This window comes from Cryptomeria japonica, chromosome 6 (genome assembly GCF_030272615.1).
Source record: "Cryptomeria japonica chromosome 6, Sugi_1.0, whole genome shotgun sequence".
Taxonomy (NCBI): domain Eukaryota; kingdom Viridiplantae; phylum Streptophyta; class Pinopsida; order Cupressales; family Cupressaceae; genus Cryptomeria; species Cryptomeria japonica.
Window position 1 is genome coordinate 78,250,732 of NC_081410.1, and position 17,615 is coordinate 78,268,346.

The following is a 17,615-nucleotide window of genomic DNA, read 5'->3' on the forward strand; positions in this document are numbered from 1 at the left end:
ACAATATTGACTTTCTAAGTGTCAATGTTCATTGTATATAACACCTCAAAATCAGGATTTGTGTCCTCATGTGGTATGTCCATACTCTCACTAGCCGGTTGATTGTCAGTAGTAACTACCGGTGGAGTATCTAAAGGTGGTGGGGATAAATTGTCTGTTATTTTTATGATGGGTGGTCCACCAACCTTTCCTTTTCCCTTATCCTTTTGATATACCTTGATGGGTTTAGGGCTTCGATACTCTTCCTGCTTTTCCTTCTCTACAAGGAATATGTCCCATGCATTAGTTGTTTCTTTTGTTACCTCAGTCACTCTCCCTGCCATTAGTGATGCATGTCGGTGAGCAGTTGCAAATACTAACCGGTTAGCCTTTAAGATCAATTTATCTATCTCATCAGGTGAGTCGACAGGATGTACAGCAAGTAATTTTTCAATTTTTATTTTCTTATCAAGCTCAATAATACCTACTCTCCTAGCTTCAAGTCTGTTGTAGAGATCTGTCGGTATTTCATCAACAACTTGCATTGAAAATTTCTTGTAGATATCTAAGTGTAGGATTACACTATTTTCTACTTTCTCCTTGTCATCATCTGATAATGTGTTATACATTTTGCAAATATTTTTCAATTTACCATCCTCAGTAATTTCATCTAGTAATTTATCAATGGGAGCTATAGACTTCTTCTTAGGAGTCACCTTTTTCTTCTTCGGAGTTAATTTCTTTGTTGGGGGCCTTCCTGCCTATTGTTTCTGTCTTGTTCTTTTAGGAGAAGGTGAAGATACCGGTGAAGATTTCCTTTTTCTCACAACTCTTTTGAATGCAGCTAGTATGTCACTTAGAAGTTCCAACCGATGAAAGGTGAGTTTCCGGTTGAAGTGCTTCTAACTCATCTTCAGTAATACCAGTTTGTTTAAGTACATCTTCCTTAATAGCTTTTGCTTGCCTGGATCCTTTTCTAACTGTTGCCTCAACTTTTTTAACATTTTTCTTGGATTGAATTTGTTTTTCAATAGGCTCAGCACTGCCAAATACCTCTTCTTTAGGTTCCTTAGGTGCTTCTAGGAGGGCTTTTGCATATGTTTCTATTATGTGGTCATCAGTTTCATACCCCATTTCAGTAACCCAAAGGGTTCTTGGGATAACTGCCTCCATCCAAATTTCATCCTTCTTTATTACAAAACAAATTTCATCCTTATACTTGTCCACAATTGCTTGTGACAATCTAACTCTGGTCTTCATTCAGGCCTTCAATGCCTAAAAATACTCATTTATGTTCTTTTCTCTGTTCTCTACCATGTTGTTCAGTAAATCTAACAACTGTTTGCCTACCGGTATATCAAAACCAAAATTTCTAATACCAATACCGGGTACTTGTTTGGTTATGTGCAGCATTAGACAAACAAGTAGGTTTCCAAATCTGAATGTTCCCTTTTTGTCTTTCTTTATCTTTCCCAAATTGTCAAACAGTTCATCTTTAAGCCATTCGCACACATCTATTCTTGCATTATCATCAATCATATCATAGGCACTTTTAATGCATAGGCTAGAGACTGAGTTTAACCTATTTGCATGTGTAGTTTTGTAGCCTAAGATCATACTGATGAATTTGACATTGATATCTGTTACATCATTTACCCTTAAAGATCTCTTATCAGATGTTGCACCGGTTAGGTTTATCACTAGGTCATTTGAGACCTTCTTTGTTTTATCAGTTTTGTTACCAGTGGAGGGTAACCCTGTCATAGCCTTTACTGCTGCTTTTGTGATTTTTTGAAATGAGTCCAACCAGAAGAATTCACCATGTACCCTTCTTAGTACTATCCTTATAACATCCTTGGGAAAATCCAAGATACTGAGAATTTTAGTGAAAACCTAGGGTTTCAACTATCTTGTGTTCAGGTTTGATGTTTCCGGATTCATCACAAATTACAGATTTATACATATTCTTAATTTCCTCATCACCTAATTCCTCTATATGACAATGTATATACATTCTAGGGTCTTCAGCAAAAACTACTCCCTTAGGAATTTTAGAAAATGCACCAATGTTATCATCTTTCTTGGCAATTTCAGGAACTAACTGGATTACGGGTCTAGGGCATTTAATAACTTCGACAACATTAGGGTTTATAATGAATTCAAGAGCAGATGAAGAAGCCATGGTTATAAATACCTTTATCTACCTTAAGGAATGATTGCTTGATGAATTGCTTCACTTCTTTGCTTGGAATGCCTTCGCTCTGGAATTTTCGCGCTCTCGAAGATTTGAATGCTCGGTGAAATGAAAATGGAGCCAAAACACTTGTTTTATAATGTTAATTTCGCCAACCACCACATTTAATTCTTGTCGGTTAAGTAATGACTTAACTTATCTATCGGTATAGAAGTAATTTCAACTTCTCACCATCAACCGAGGGAATAATAGCATGTTTCACATTTGGTTGCTAAACCCTCAAAGGAATTTTCTTTAGTTAGATGAAGAGTCTCCTGCTGGTGGAGTGTTAGTCTGTTCTGCCGGTGGAGTGTTACTTTGTTCTGCTGGTGGAGGAGTATTCCTATCAACATTTAGATCTGACTTTCTGATCCATTGTTTTGAGAATTCTTGCTTTACCTCTTCAACCTTTTCTTTACCTTTCAAACTAGCACCATTATTACTTGCCGGTGATGCCTTACTTCTGCAGAATTTTGCAATATGTCCAATCTTATTGCAAGCATAATAGGTCACATTGTTTTTCTGAATAGCTTTCTCATATCCTATGCCGGTTTGTGTTCTACACTGATTAGATAAGTGTCCAAATATTCCACAAACATAACATCTTACATTCATTCTGCAATTTTCTGAATTATGACCAACTTTGTTGCATTTGGAGCATTGACCGGTGGGTGTATTAGTGCTCTGATAATTTCTAGATCTACACTGATTTTCTCTATCACCATACTTGTTACAGTCAAAGCATTTGCCATTAAATTTATAAGCAGTAGGTTGTCTTACCGGTTTGCTATGATAATGTGTGTTTGCAGTACCGGAGCTTTCACCAGCTTCAAAGCCAAGGCCATTAGTGTCACCATTTGGTTTCTGATTCTTCAGCATGTCACCAAGTTCTTCTAAGATTTTCTTGAATTTCTCCTTGTGCTGATTTGCAGTAGCGAGTTCTCTTTCCAAGATTTTTTTCTGTCTCATAAGTTCATTTGAGTCATTTTGTGTGTGTATTAGATCTGTCTTCAACATATCATTTTCATAACTAAGTCTTGTGTTTTCATTTGCAGCGTCATTCAGTCTTCTAGTCAAGTCTTCTTCATTCTTCTTTTTATCTTCAATTTATTTACAAAATCTCATAGTCATATCCTGCATCTCATTCTTTGTTGTCATGTTTTCTTGTTTCAATTTGTTCATCAAATCACTAAGAGTTTCCTTTTCATCATTCTCATTTTGCATCTTTTCACAAAGTTCTCTTCTCTTGTTTCTTGAAATGGTAAGATTTTCTTGAAGTGCTTGAATAATATCATGTGCAGCCTTTAGATCATCTTCAAGTTTGATATTTTTCAACTTTTCTGTATCATAGTCTGAGAGAGCTGCTTCTAATTGCTTCATCAAGTTTTCCATCTCTACCGGTGTTAAGATCTTCCTCAAGTTGTTAGGCTTCTGAAAATAGAGGACCAGGCTCTGATACCAATTGTTAGGATTCCCAAAGATACTGGGAGGGGGGGGTGAATCACTATCTAACCGGTTATATAATTTTCTTAACTTTAAACATGTAAAGCATATCAATATTGTATACCGGTAAACAAAAAGTAATGCAGTAAATAGAGATAACAGCAACCACATGAAAAGCACACCAATAACACAGTAGTTTAACGAGGAAACCCGGTGTGGGAAAAACCTCAATGGGATTTGTGACCCACAATATTCGCTTACTGGCCAATAAGAGAATATTACTGCTACAATAGGGGCTGCACATGCAGGAAGGCCAAGTGCCTAGAGCTCACTGCTCAATTACAAAAGGGAAGTCTCACTAACTTACAAAATAGATTATGCAAATCCAATGTCTTGTACTGCTTCAAAATAGCATCTACTATGCCAGATCCAGTACCGGTTTTAGCTCTGCTTCATACATAAACCCTTAACCTATAATTCGCATATTAGGTCTGCCTTATTTCACCTATCTACTTCCTTACCAAATGTTCTATAATGATCTCATACATATATGAGTCATTTTACAATTTGCCAAATTGGCTTACAATGATTTTACAATTAATTATGAAATATATTATAAACAAAATTCTTGTCGGCCTAGGTGTCAGTATACTTCCTTTTACTGTCGGTGTTCTGTGTGCCGGTGTAGAGTCTGTCATTGCTGGTACCGGTAAATTGTCTTGTTGGTATCATATGATTGCAAGGTTGCCATCAATGACAAAACCTTCAATCACCTACAATATCTCATTGGAGTGTGCATTTGCCAACAAAGGGAACTGATATGTACAGAGTTGTTAAGAAGCTTAAAAGTGTAAAGGATAACATAAGACTCTGGAATAAATCTATCTTTGGGAATATCTTTGAGGCTAAAGGTAAAGTCCAAAAAGACCTAAAAAAAATACAGGCCCAAATTCAGAAGGATGGTTTCAGTACTGTGTCCATTACTGATGAAAATGAGACTCTTAAAAAATACCACGAAATCATTGCTAAAGAGGAAACTTTCTGGAAGCAGAGATCAAGATGCATTTGGCTTAAGGAAGGAGATAGGAATACAAGATTCTTTCATATGTCGACGATCAAGCATAAAGCAGCTAATAGGATAACCAAACTAATTGTGGATAATGGGGAGTTGGTGAAGGAGGAAGAAATAAGGAATGAAGCTAAAAGTTATTTCTCAGAACTGCTCAAGAGGGATCACAGATTGGATGCTGAAGCTCAAACTTCTTTCCTTCATAACATCCCATGTCTCATTTATGAACAGATGAACGTCTCCCTCTCTTCCATTCCTTCAATCTTGGAAATCAAAAATTTTGTTTTTTCTTTTGATGGTAACAAAGCACCTGGCCCAGATGGTTTCCCCATGTTCTTTTTCCAAGATTTCTGGGACATTGTCAGGAAAGATGTCTCCAATGGAGTAAAGGAATTTTGGGGGGATAGAAAACTTTTGAAAGAAATCAATGGTACTTTCATTGCTCTCATCCCCAAAACCCAAGGTGCAGACTCTATGGACAAGTTTAGACCAATCAATTTATGCAATTCTTTTTATAAGATTATCTCCAAGGTTCTTACTACCATAATTATGTCTGTCCTTCCCGCTTTGATTAATCACCAGCAAAATGGTTTTGTCCCTGGAAGACAAATTATTGACTCTATTATAACTGTCCATGAGAACATTCATTCTCTTGTTAGAACTAAGAAGCAGGGTCTCATCCTCAAGCTTGATCTCTCCAAGGCTTATGACCGGGTTGACTGGCCTTTTCTTGTGAAGGTTCTTATGGCTTTTGGTTTTTCCACTAGAGTTATCGACCTCTTCAAACAGCTTATCACCTTAGCCTCTTTTGTTGTTCTTGTCAATGGTTCCCCTTCCCCCTTTTTCAAAGCTTCTAGAGGACTAAGGCAAGGGGATCCCATTTCCCCCATCCTCTTCATCATTATGGCAGAATGTTTTGGAAGTTCCATGGAAAATATGGTTATGCAAGGCTCCTTTAAGGGACTCCAACCTTCTTCTGCTGACCTTATTTGCTCCCACCAACAGTTTGTGGATGATACTATTATCATGGGGGAATCTAGTATCTCTGAAGCTAAAATCCTGAAGAGTACTCTTTGTAAGTTTGCCTCAGCTTCTAGTCAACTTATTAATTGGGTCAAAAGCGAAGGTTTTTTCATCAATACTCCTGAGAGAAGACAACAGAGAATCAATAGAATCCTGGAATGTAGGATTGTTGATCTTCCTATGACCTATCTTGGCCTCCCCATGGGCATTGCACCTCCTGATCCTTTTTGGAGCTCACTAGTGGATAAATTTCATAAAAAACTAGCTGGTTGGAAAGGAGCCCTTTTAAGTCAGGCTGGAAAGCTTCAACTTCTAAAATATTCTCTTCAAAGTATATCGATTTATGCCCTGTCTTTTCAAAATTCCAATTAAGTATGCTGACGCAATTCAAAAAATTCCTATGGTCAGTGGTTGAGGAAAAGGAAAGAATGTCTTTGGTGGCCTGGGATCAGGTTTGCAGACTGAAAAGTAAAGGAGGTCTGGGCCTGAGAAGAATCCGAACCTTAAATGAAGCTCTCCTGTCCAAACAGGTCTAGAGAATGTTCTATTCAGACACTAAATGGTGTAAAGTATGCCGAAGTAAGTACTCTCTTCTATCCTCCTCTCTTTCTTCTTTTATCAATTCGGAAATCAGTATTAATGGGTCCCATATATGGAATCATGCCTCTAAGTGCAAAGAAAGCATTGCTAAAGGAGTGATTTGGAAAGTAGGAAATGGCAGGAAAGTTAAATTCTAGGAAGACCCCTGGCTTTTTGATAAAGCTTTGACTGAAATCCCTGAATGAGCCCCTCATGCTCCCTCTTGTGTTAGAATTTTCGGCCCTTTAGTTGCAGAGTATTGGTCTAGCAATAAATGGCAGAACATTGAAAGTATCCACCCTAGCCTTACTAAGCTCAAGATCCATCTATCTTCGGACTGGTTGAATAAAGAGGAAGACTCCCTTATTTGGAAACAAAAACCCAAAGGTATTATAATTGTTTCTTCAATGTATGGTGTCCTTTCCTCCACCCCTCCTGTTAATCATTTCTGGTCTAAAGCCTGGATTAAGGGTCTGACCCCCAAAATCAACTTTTTTTATTGGACCATCCTTCAAAATAAGATCTTGACCCTAGACAACCTCAAGGGCAGAGGTTTTGCCTTCCCTAATAGATGTGCATTGTGTCTTCAGAAGGAAGAGTCTGTGCACCACCTGGCCATCGACTGTTCCTATTCTACCTCAGTCTGGGAAAGATTTCTTAAAAGTTTTAGCATTGATTGGGTGTTCCTAACACTATCAGTGATATGTTCTCCTCTTGGAATTTTCATTGGACCAACTCCTTTCTGAGATCTTTGTGGCATCTATCACTTCCTCACATCATGTGGGGATTATGGAAAGAAAGAAATAATCGAATCTTCAGGGACATATCCCTCAATCAAGATATTGTGTTCCAGAAAATACAATGGGCAATTGTGGAGAATATTGGGATCATTGAGGGTCCCTGTTTCTCGACCAACCCCCTGGAATCCAACATTTTAAGCTCTTGGAATTTTAAGATTGCTGGCAGTTTTGACCCTAATTAAAATAAAAGACTTGAGGCTAGGTGACAAACCCCCCCTCATGGTTGGTTCAAAGTAAATTTTGATGGTGCTGCAAAAGGTAACCCGGGGCCTACGAGTTGTGGAGCTATTCTTAGAGATGATAAAGGTATTTGCAAGGAAATGGTTGTTGTCCCAATAGGGAGCCAAACAAACCATAAAGAAGAAGCAATGGCAACTCTCCAAGGTATTCTCCTTGCTAAAAAATGGAATTTCCCCTACATATGGATTGAAGGGGATTCAAACAATATCATCAAATGTCTCAAGGGGACCTCTAAGCCCTCATGGTCTATCAACAATATCATAAAAGTTGCTAGAGACCTTATTAGCACTTTTGAAAAAAGTTACATATCCCATATCTACTGTGAAGCCAATGGGTATGCCGACTGGGCAACCAACGTGACGATTAAAAAAGATGAAATGATTATGTGGACAGGAGAACAAGGACTCCTTGAAGATGTCAAACTAATCATTTTTTAAGGACTGATACCCCAAAGATTTTTGATGGACAGAATAATAATGAAAAGGACTAAATGGAGTACTTCAAGTTATTATAATAATGTTAGCCTCATTTATTATAATATGTAATCTATCACTTCCCATGCTTTCTGGGTTAAATTGATAGTTCCGATAAACTTTCTGGCTAAAACTCTCTGCAAGTTTCAAAATTCGGCTCTAAACAGCAAAAATATGGGCAGAAACAGACGGCGATACGAAACTAGCAGCTGCAAGGAATGGAAACAGGAGGTAGTCTGGAGCATTTTGCAGAAGGGTGGTTTTTCGAAATTCATGGAGAGACTCCACGAACGGGATGGCACGGTTACCAGTTTTTTCTACAAAAACTGGAGAAAGGGTATGTTGAAAATGGGAGACCAGTCTGTTGTAATTGATGAAGACCTTATTAGCCAAGCCACGGCCTCAAAAGGGAAGAATGCAACTTCTATAGAGACAGAAAAGTCAGTAAGGAGGCCATTGACAAATATTCAGAAACCGAAAAGGAGAAAAAAGCCTACTGAAGTTAAGTAAAACTTACTATCCCCCTAGGGCTTTTGTTAAACCATGGCGAGAGGTCCTCTTTGTTTTAATGTGCTACATTACTTTGGATGGTAGGTTTACTAAAGTTTACGGCTACCATTTTGTTTTGCTGAATCATTTTAGGCATGATGAGAAGGTTAATTTTCCTTATTTTTTGTTATGCTCGATGAATGCCACTATTAAGGCCTACAAAGAGAACCCTATGGGGGACACTGCCATGCATCAAGGCTTAATGGTCCTTATTTATGACCATCTCAAGGCCAATCAAATAGCCTGCCCGCAACCCTGGTGCAGGAGCACCCTTTCAAGCTCTCCCTCCTCCTTGTTTTGTTGGTGTTATGCATCTTATGAAGCCATTGTACATAAAATAATGGGCCATGTGCTCATAGGTCCTAGTTAGGGTCCTAGTGGAGATCTTAGGGGTCATAAGTCAAGATTGTGATTTTCTTGAAAATGGAGGGTATGTGTGTCTTTGTGGTGTTTAAGGGTCCTTTATAACATGGTGGTGTCCTTAGGTTGGCCCAATGTGGGTTTAGGAGTCATGAAAAGCAACATTGAGAAAGTTGCTCAAAAGTTGCAAAAGTTGCATGACAACTTTTAAAAGTTGTCAAGCAACTTTTCCACTAGGAGGTTAAAATCCTTAGTTAGGTGTGGACAACCCTAATATGGGCACACAGATCGAGGCCAAGGTGGTATAAGTAATTGCAAACCCTAAATGAATGGGTTGGATGTTAGAGATTGCACGGCCCAACTAAGAAGAGCTTGGCTGTGACTATTTGTTGGTTACCAGTCAGATTGAATGAAGTTACCAGGCAAGTAAATGGATTTAACTGCATGCAAAACTGTGTGAAATGTCTTCTATGGTGTAAATAATTTCATTGTGAGTGATTAGTTTAAGTTTTTGTTTACCAGTTGAGTGTGTTTGTAAATAGTTTGTAATTTGTAGTCTCACTGTCCAGTTTTGGACTGGTTGTGCAAATGAAGTCGTAACTCCATTCCCCATTGTGGAATTACTATGAAACCATGGGGAATGGAAGTGAAGACCCTGTACTATAGTCCCATGCAAGCAGGGCCCTTAAAAATGTAGGAAGGCCAAGAAAAGACCCACTCCTAGGTGAGACTGGATAGTGCCCGGTTAGGAGAAGTCAAATTGCAGAGGTCTTGGAGAGCAAGGTTGGTCAGAGGAGAGTGCACCCTTTGGAGGAGGTGCAGAGGAGTGTGTGAAGCATCACTGGTGTGAAGGAGGAGCCTCCACCAATCCAAACAAGGTGGCTAAAACACAAAACCTTCACTATGACCCAGGCAGACCCCAAAAACCCTTGAAAACCTTAAAATCCACCTAGGACAGTGTCCGGACACTTGGAGGCCTAAAACCTAGAAAACCCTTGAGTCCTTGCCAAATGAATGGAAGTCCATTTTGGGAGTTAGGGTTGTCTGTGCATCGTTTGTGAGAGGGAGCCCTAAAAGAACAGGTAGGAGGCCTAATTGGTCTAATCCTTGTAGCCCTATTTGAAGGCAAAAACACAAAATGGTGAAATCGGTAAGGGGTTGAAGGCTTGGAACCTCTTGGGGGCACATGAATGGGTGGGAAGACCATGAAATAGACCTGTTATAACCTTTCTAAGACCTTGGAAGGTGTGGAACAAGCCTAGCCCTTATTATCCATAGTAAGGGGTTTTGAGTCTCATGAGTAGGTGAGACCTTAGGAGCAGCATAGCAACTCATTGGTGGGTGAATTGGGCAAGGTCAGGGGATTCCTCAAGCAAAGGAAATCCTAGAGACCTTAGGGTGTGAGGAGAACACCAGGTGATCCAAGGAAAGGATCCAAGAGCATAGACTAGGCCAGTCTATCCCAAGCACCAACCCATCAAACCCTCTATACAGTCTTAGGAGGATGGGTCTGACTCTGTCTTTTCAGTGGATGAGGATTCCAACAGTGACCCATCGAGTGATTCTGAGGAGAGCTTGGATGTTTCAAATTTTGAAATTGATAAGAAGAGGAAATATATGAAAACGAGACCTTCTTCCTCAAAGGGTAAAAAACCTAAAGGCAGAATCCTCCAGATTAGCTCTTCCTCGGAGGAGGAGGTCTCTAAAGACTCAGAGAAGGAGAAAACTCAGGGTTCTCTGAAAAAGAAAACTAAAGTCCACACTCGGACTAGAAACAATCATAAGAGGAAGGAGGAGAATGTGAAGAAGTTGGAGGTTTATAAGCAGGAAAGGACTTCGAAAGCCGAACAGAACCTGGAGCAGGTGACCACTGGCGAGGCTCTTAGGGTTGAAGACACAGCTACTGTTCGTGACACTCCAAAAAGGGAACAGGATATCCCCCGTAAGATTGATCCTCCCCCTAACCCCCCTCCAGAGGGTATGCAAGGTTTTATGGACACTATGGAGTGGCTTATAACTGGTTACAAGAAAGTTGTGGATGACAACAAAAAGCTTAGCCACAGAATTCAGATTCTGGAAACTATCAACACTGGGGAAGGGAAGACTATGGTTGATTACATTGAGGACCTGAAAAACACCATTGCAAAAGCTAAAAATATAAGAGACTCCTCCAACCCCAGATTTGAGAAAATAGAGAAAGACCTGCTAGAAAGGAAAACTCTTGCCGATGCTAATGATCAAACTATTTCGGGCACTGCCAGTAAAGTTAGCAAAATTGAGGATTACCTCAAGAGTATTGCATAACAGAGTTTAAGCATCCTAAATATTTCTGCTAGCAACACTAATACTCTCATCAGCAAATTGGACGAGGAGAAGGAGACCCTGGATATTGACCCTGACACTGAAGGCACAGGAGACGCTCAAGGACCAAGAACTAGAACCAGAGGCAAAAAGAAAGAAAAGAAACCTAACAAGGACCTGGATGATCTCAAAGTTGTTGGGGCCACCTATGACCAGTTGGTGAAAAAGGCGGAGGACCTCCTAAAGACTATAGCTGTGTAGTGCTTTCCTAGTTTCTTTGTTGTTTTAATCTTTAGCTGTCTTTTTGGTTTGCTGGTTTTTTTGCTAGTCATTTTGTAAGCGGTTTATAAGCTCTGGACTTTTAGATGTCTTATCTTAATCTCCTTTGTTAAAGGTTTCGAGTCCTGAAAACCTATCTTTTCTAAATTAGTCAGAACCTATATAGATAGATAGACATAGATTGATACATTTAGATCTATGTCTACGTGCATAAACTCTTTTCATACTGGGATTTCATTCTTTTTCTTTTTTTTGTACTCAATGAGAATCTTGTATTTCTTAAAAATCAGGTGCAATATAGTCTTTGCGTAAAGGCCACCCAATCCAACTTTCTGGCATCAATATACATTTTAGACATGGATGACTTTCATAAAATATTCCCTACATATCATAAGATTCTCGTTCCTGGAAATTAGCACCTTTCCAAATACGTAGAACAGATGGGATTCTGGGATCTTCCCTTGGGACAAATACTTTTATACACACCTCTTTGGGTTGATCTGCATTATCGTTTATTTTCGTAAGATGATATACACTACCTAAGGAACCCCCTGGTGCTACATCATAAGCACACTAGGAATGAAGATAATTAAAACCATAAACATATAGAGCACGGCTATAGAGACCCAATCCTCGGCTTTGATCTGTAATGTTTATGTGCCTTCGTAATCAAAACCCAAAGGTCTATGAGCTAACTTATGCTTGGCTAGCCAGGCAGATAATCGACATTGCATTTGATTCCTATTTATTGTCAAAGTATCTGTATAAGGATTTGACATTTCTAATGGAATTTTCAAATTTTATTTTTTATTTCCTGCTCGTTACTTTTTACTAATGATTATTCATTCGCCAGCAACCTCTCGTATTTTCTTCAAATTTTTCAAAGGGTATGATATCTCTGAAATGGGTTCAGATGTTTTGGGAGTTATCTTTGTTGGTGTAAATAAATATTCATTATGGATATTATTATACTTTACTTAAGTTAACTTAGGATAATGCATTTCTTTGTAGTTTGGATTTGAGACACAAAGGGAAGTGTGCACATAGGGATAGAGCTTGTAGGAGAAATTTCACCTTTTGTGGTCTTGTTTTGTTGTTACACTCCACATTCAGTGGGTCATCCACCTCTTGTAGAATATTATATTATTTCTCCTACCTACCCCTAGTATTTCTTACCTACCCTTGTTTCTCATTGAGCCACATGTCATGATTGTGTGCTCGTACATCCATATGGCCTTGCCTATATAAGAAGGCCTATATTCATTGTATTGGTGAATCCAGTTGATCATATTCATATTGATGAGAATACAGTTCGTTCTTGTCATTCTTTTGTCTCTATTTTTATACTTTTCATTCTGCCCTTGATCTTGGCAAAATCTCACATGGTATCAAAGCCATTGGGGCTTCATTGATTGGTTTTTGGAGACATCGTGGAAGGCTTCTATTTTCGGATCTGAGGGACTGCATTTTTTGGAGGCATCTTAGAGCATTTTCGACCTCACCATTGCATCTGGGAGGCTATTTCCATAAAAATTGAGTATAAATTCGACCTATTTTGGCGAAAATCAATTTTTGGGTGTGGAGGAAATTTTCGGCCCAATTCAGGCGGTATGGTACGGAATGTTCGGATTTTTTTGAAAATTAAAAAAAAATATGAAAATTATTTTTGGGATCCATACCTTCTGCCCAATCAGCAGCGCATAGTCAGCACCCAGTCAGCAACACCCAGTCAGCACCCAGTTAGCATTTTCTTTGGAAATTTTTAGACCCCTCTCCATTGAACAGTTTGGATTTTTGGGTCAACTTTGAAGGCCCATAACTTGCTCAATTTTGCTCATTTTTTGGTGCAATTTTTTTTTATTTGGGCTAATTTTTCATGCTCTTCACAGTGGTGTGGTTATTTTCTGGTTTTGGTGCACAGGTTTTTCAAAATTTTCAGATTCTCTCAGCTGTACCTGTCCAATCCTCAATTCTGCAACTTCAAAGGCCTCATTTGAGCTCATACGACCACTTTTTCAAGTGCCATTTTTTTTGAAAGTACATGTTTTTTAATCTACTTTCGTAATCTATGATCCGATTTCAGAGATTTTGAGTAGAAGTTGTACTTTCAGATATTGGTCTTATTTGGCCTATTTGGTATTTGTAAATTGCTTGGATCTTAGTTTAGATCTCTTGCACTATTAGTTTGAGTCTCTTTTGGCCTTATTAAGGCAATTGTAAAATTGAAATCAGAAGTCCGCTTTGCCATTTTTTGCAAGTGGCCCATTGTATATGCACTAAGTATAAAGTGTCAAATCATCACTTTTGGGGGGGTTCTTTGATTGAGTGAATTTGGGGGGGTGTCTTGTGTGAATGTGCCTCTCTTTCCTTGTGCTCTTTCATTTTTGTTGCAATGAGTCCTCATAAATTTCCACCTTTAACTCCACATAATTATGCATCATGGAAAATTAAAGTATGGAGCAAATTAACGGAAAAAGGTCTCACGCATTACATAGATGGAACAATAGCAGCACCACCTGATCCTAATGCTCAATTAGAATGGCTCACTAATAATTGCATGGCTCTTGGAACTTTGCACAAGTATGTATCAGATGACCTCATCTTTCATATTGAAAAGTGTACTACAATCAAAGATGTTTGGGATATGTTTCAAAAATTGTATGGTCAAGTTGATGAAATCAGAGGTTATAAGATTGACAATGAGCTCACCAAATTGGATCCCAAGGGTTTTGATACAATCCAAGATTATGTCACCAAAGCAAATGAGCTAAGAGCAAAGCTTAAGGATTATGGAATTAACAAAAAGGATACTCAGTTGATATTCAACTTGTTGGACAAGCTTGCACCAGAATATGCAGCATTTGTGTCTAGCTTCCAAACTCATCGTTTGACAGTAGGGAGTTCCTATGTTATGCCTTCATTTGATGCTTTCACAGAAATGTTGATATTGGAACAATCTAATTTGTTGAACATGGGGCTTCTCAAGTCTTCAAAGTCCAAGGCTTTGGTGGCTAATCAAGGGAGTCAAGGAAGTCAAGGCAAGGATTCCAACAAGAAGAAGAAGCAATCTAAGTCACAGCCACAATAGGAAAAAGGACAATCATCCTCTCCATCACAAGGCAATTTTTCATCCTCTTCCAAGAAGGGGACACCACCTAAGAAGGATAAACCAACTTGTGCATATTGCAAGAAGTATGGTCATGATGAGCATCGATGCCACACAAAGCAAGTTGATGAGTTAACTAATCTTCTTAAGAAAAACAACATCAACTTGCCATCCACCTACACAAAGAAGGATTCATCTCCTTCCTCTTCCTCATAGTCTAAGGGAAAAGGGCAAGCATTTGTGGCTACAGCAAGTTCTTCAGAGCATTGGATACTTGACTCGGGTGCCTCATATCACATGGGTTCTACAAAGGAGCAATTTTCTTCATTGGAGCCATCTAAGGTACCTCACATTTACATAGGTGATGATACACAAGTAGAGGTTGAAGGGAAAGGTTCAGTTGACATGGATGATGGAACATTTGAGAATGTTCTCTATGTTCCTAACTTGTCTACCAACCTTCTCTCTATCTACCAAATCACTCACTATGGGAATGGGAAAAAGGTTGAGTTTACACCAGATTCAGTTGTGGTAAAGGAACTTGATGATGATACCTTGGTAGCAATGGGACAAGTCAATGACAACTCAAGGCTTTATTCATTCTCCCACTTTGTGCCAAATTCACCTTCTAGGGCCTTGCTTACTCATTCAAATTCCGAAAGTAAGCTATGGCATGAGCAGTTTGGTCACCTCAACTACCACTATCTTCAGCAGCTCAGCACTAAAGACATGGTCACAGGTCTACCTCGAATCAGTTTTTCAGAGGGTGTATGTTCAGGTTGTTCCATGGGCAAGCATCCCGAGGAAAAGTTTGATAAAGGGAAAGCTTGGAGAGCTTTGGAAGTTCTTCAACTTGTTCACAGCGATGTAGCAGGTCCATTTCTAGCACCTTCATTTAGTAAGGCCCGCTATGTCCTCACCTTCATTGATGACTACTCCCGCTTCACTTGGGTCTACTTTCTTATTCATAAGAGTGAAGTATTTGACAAATTTTAGGACTTCAAGACTCGTGTGGAGAAGCAATCCGGGAAAGTGGTGAAGATTCTTCGCACAGATAATGGAAGGGAATATGTGAACAAAAGACTTGAGGATTTTTGTACATTTGAGGGGATTGATCTTCAGCATTCTGTCGCATACACTCCACAGCAGAACGGAGTTGCAGAACGCAAGAATAAAACTCTCAAAGAAATGGCTAGCTGTATGATTCATGCACATTCTCTTGATCCCGCCTTTTGGGCCAAGGCTATCATTTGTGCCACACACATCCAGAATTGGGTTCCTCACAAAGCTTTGCAAGGTATTACTCCTTTTGAGGCTTAGACTAGTAGGAAACCGATTGTGAGACATTTCAGAGTCTTTGGGTATCCAGCATGGGCTCGCATACCTCCGTAGAAACGCAAGGCATTGGAACCTCAGAGTCGGCCTTGCATATTTGTTGGATATCTTGAGGGTGTTAAGGCATATAGATTGATGGATCCTGAGACACATGAGGTGTTCATTGAGAGGAGTGTTCACTTTGAGGAAAGCTCTCCTAGCTTAACCTCTCCACCTCCTCCACCTTACTCCATTGTGGATAGTGATGTTAGTGATTCAGATGATGAGACTCCTTCAACTCCGACTCGCAAGGTTACACCTTCGTAGGGTCCACTTATAGTTGAGGAGCCTTGTTCTCCACCTCCACCTGGACCTCGTTGGGCTCAACAGACACTTGAGTCCGCGGATTCTCTTGTTGGGGATCCTTCAGATACACTGAGAACTCGATCACAGCATCAGGATCTTCCACATGCATTCATTGCTACCACTTCCGATCCACAGACATTTCGGGAAGCATCAGGGGTTCCTAAGTGGGACCAAGCTATGGAGGAAGAGTACAGTTCCTTGATGAGGAACAACACATGGGATTTAGTCCATCTCCCTAAGGGGAGAAAGATGATTCGATGTAAGTGGATCTATCGGACCAAGTTTGCAGCGGATGGTAGTGTGGACAAGTACAAGGCTCGACTTGTTGCGAAAGGTTTCTCCCAGGTAGCAGGTGTTGACTATACTGAGACCTTTGCGCCCGTAGCCAAGATGAACTCCATTCGCTTGACACTTGCTATTGTTGCAGCTCATGGCTGGGTTGTACATCAGATGGATGTGAAGAGTGATTTTCTTCATGGTGATCTTGATGAGGAGATTTATATGGAGCAGCCACAAAGTTTCATCTAGGATACTTCCTTGGTTTGCAAACTAAGAAAATCTCTCTATGGCCTTAAGCAGGCCCCTAGGGATTGGTACGCCAAAAATGGATTCCTTTCTTCTCTCCACAGGGTTCACCAGGTGTCATTTTGATCCAAATGTCTACATTTTGCGACAAGATGACTCTCACTTGATACTTGTGCTCTATGTTGATGATTTGATCATTACAAGGAGTACCGCATCCATCATTAGCAGGGTCAAATCTGCTTTGCATGACAGATTTGCTATGACTAACTTGGGTCTTTTGCACTACTTTCTCGGGATAGAGATTTCGCAGTCACCTTCCGGGATTACACTATCGCAACCCAAGTATGCTCTTGATCTACTTGCACGCTTTCATATGGCTGATTGTAAGCCTGCACTGACTCCATTTCTTTCAGGAGTCAAGCTTGAGGCTCAGTGTTCTTCTCCACCAGTTGATGCCACTTTGTATCGTCAGCTTGTGGGTAGTCTCATCTACTTGACCCATACACGCCCTGATATTTCATTTGCAGTTGGCATGGTTTCCTGCTTCATGCAGGAACCACATGAGCTTCATTGGAAAGCCGCCAAACGCATCCTTCATTACATCCAAGGTACACATCACTATGGGATTCACTATGCAGCAGGCACAGGACTTCGCTTGGTTGGTTACACTGACTCTGATTGGGCTGGCGATCTTGATGATCGTAAGTCTACTTCAGGTTACATTTTTCACCTTGGTTCAGGCCCCATTTGTTGGTAGAGCAAGAAGCAACATGCTATTGCTCTCTCTTCAACTGAGGCTGAGTATTGAGGCGCTGTTAATGCAACGACTAAGCCATTTGGCTTCAGCAGATTCTCACAGAGTTTGAGTTCACCACTCCACGACCGACAGTTCTACATTGCGACAAACAGAGTGCTATTGTTATCTTGAAGAACCCGGTCCAGCATCAGCAGACCAAACACATCGAGATCCATATGC